This window comes from Marmota flaviventris, chromosome 7, assembly GCF_047511675.1.
Source record: "Marmota flaviventris isolate mMarFla1 chromosome 7, mMarFla1.hap1, whole genome shotgun sequence".
Taxonomy (NCBI): domain Eukaryota; kingdom Metazoa; phylum Chordata; class Mammalia; order Rodentia; family Sciuridae; genus Marmota; species Marmota flaviventris.
Window position 1 is genome coordinate 96316431 of NC_092504.1, and position 2787 is coordinate 96319217.

Consider the following 2787-nt stretch of genomic DNA (forward strand, 5'->3'; position numbering starts at 1 on the left):
GCGTGACCCCAATTGGAGAGGGGGTGGAGGGGAGACGCCACCCGCACCCGCAAGGTGGGCAGACCCGTGACCCAGTGGTACATGGGCGTGGTGGGGGGGCAGGGCAGAGCCGCCGTTTGCGCTTGCAAGGTAAACAGACCTGTGACAGCCTGGCGGGTCAGGCCCAGTGGCCTGCCAGTGTGGTACACACGTCACCCCAACTGGAGTAGGGGCAGAGCAGATCCTTCTCCCACGCCCGGATCAGGCCCTGCCGGTGTGGTGGTCACGTGACCCCAATTGGAGTGGGGGCGGAGCGGAACCGCCACCCGTGCCTGCAGGGTGAGCAGACCTGTGACCAACCTGCAGATCAGGCCCAGGGGTCCGCAGGCGTGGTAGGAGGGGCAGGGCAGATCCGCCGCCTACGCCTCCAAGGTAGGCAGATCTGCAACAGACCGGCGGATCAGGCCCAGGAGCCTGCCGGCGTGGTACACACACCACCCTAATTGGAGTAGGGGCAGAGCAGAGTCGCCGCCCGTGCCAGGAACAGGCCCAGCGTCCTGCAGGCGGGGTAGTCACGACACCCCAATTGGAGTAGGGGCAGAGCAGAGCCTCCACCCGTGCCCGAAAGGTGGGCAGATCTGCGACCGACCAGCGGGACAGGCCCAGTGGCCTGCCGGTACGACAGACACGTCACCCCATTTGGAGTAGGGGCAGAGTAGAGCCGCCGCCCGCGCCTGCAGGGTAGGCAAACCTGCAACTGACCGGCGGATCAGGCCCGGTGGCCTGCCGGCGTGGTACACTCGTCACCCCAATTGGAGTAGGGGCAGAACAGAGCAGCCGCCAGCACCCAGAACAGGCCCAGTGACCTGCTGGCGTGGTAGCCACGACACCCCAATTGGAATAAGGAGAGAGCAGAGCCGCCGCCCGCGCCTGCAGGAAAGATACGCAAGCAGTATGAAAAGACAAGGAAAGAAAGGACCACAAGCAATGCAGGTCAACGCAACTTTAGAAGAGGTAACAGCTGCAGCAGATGGAATGTCAGATAAAGAATTCAGGATATACATGCTTCCGATGATCTGGAGTATCAAGGAAGACATTAAACAGCAAAATCAGACAATGAAAGATCACTTCAACAATGAATTACGCAAACAAATCCAGGAAGCAAAGGATCAACTATACAGGGAGATAGAGGTTATAAAAAACAAACAAACAGAAATCCTAGAAATGCAGGAAGCAATAAACCAACTTAAAAACTCAATGGAGAATACTACCAGCAGAGTAGAACACTTAGAAGATAGAACATCAGAGAATGAAGACAAAGTATTTCAACTGGAAAAGAACATAGACAGCTCAGCAAGACTGTTAAGAAACCATGAGCAGAACATCCAAGAAATATGGGATAACATTAAGAGACCAAACTTAAGAGTCATTGGGATACAGGAAGGTACGGAGCTCCAAACCAAAGGAATGAGCAGTCTATTCAATGAAATAATACGAGAAAACTTCCCAGACTTGAAGAATGAGACAGAATCCCAAATCCTAGACGCCTACAGGACGCCGAATGTGCAAAATCATAAGAGATCCACACCTAGACACATTATAATGAAGATGCCCAACATACAGAATAAGGAGAGAATTTTAAAAGCTACAAGAGAAAGGAAGCAGATTACATTTAGGGGTAAGCCAATCAGGATAACAGCTGATCTTTCAACACAGACTCTGAAAGCTAGAAGATCCTGGAATAACATATTTCAAACACTGAAAGAAAATGGGTTCCAACCAAGAATTGTGTATCCAGCGAAATTAAGCTTCAGGATGGAAGATGAAATTAAAACCTTCCACAATAAACAAAAGTTTAAAGAATTCGCAGCTAGAAAACCATCTCTTCAAAACATCCTCGCCAAAGCATTACAGGAAGAGGAAATGGAAAATAACAATGAAAACCAACAGTGGGCGGTAGGACAGTAAAGGGCGGGAAAATAATCAAAGAGGAAAACAAACCATGTTTAGTAACAGAAATAAACAAATATGGCTGGAAGAACAACCCATATCTCAATAATAACCCTAAATGTTAATGGCTTAAACTCACCAATTAAGAGACACAGGCTAGTAGAATGGATCACAAAACAAGACCCAACAATATGCTGCCAACAGGAGACGCATTTGATAGGAAAATACATACATAGGCTGAAGGTGAAAGGTTGGGAAAAATCATATCACTCATATGGACTTCGGAAACAAGCAGGAGTGTCCATACTCATATCAAATAAAATAGATTTCAAGCCAAAGTTAATCAAAAGGGATAAAGAGGGACACTACATACTGCTTAAGGGAACCATACACCAACAAGACATAACAATCATAAATATTTATGCCCCAAACAATGGTGCAGCTATGTTCGTCAAACAAACTCTTCTCAAGTTCAAGAGTCTAATAGACCACCATACCATAATCATGGGAGACTTCAACACACCTCTCTCGCCACTGGACAGATCTTCCAAACAAAAGTTGAATAAGGAAACTATAGAACTCAATAACACTATTAATAACCTAGACCTAATTGACATATATAGAGTATACCACCCAACTCAAGCAGTTACACTTTTTTCTCAGCAGCACATGGATCCTTCTCAAAAATAGATCATATATTATGTCACAGGGAAACTCTTAGACAATACAAAGGAGTAGAGATAATACCATGCATCCTATCTGATCATAATGGAATGGAACTGAAAATCAATGATAAAAGAAGGAAGGAAAAAGAATACATCACTTGGAGAATGAACAATAGGTTACTGAATGATCAAT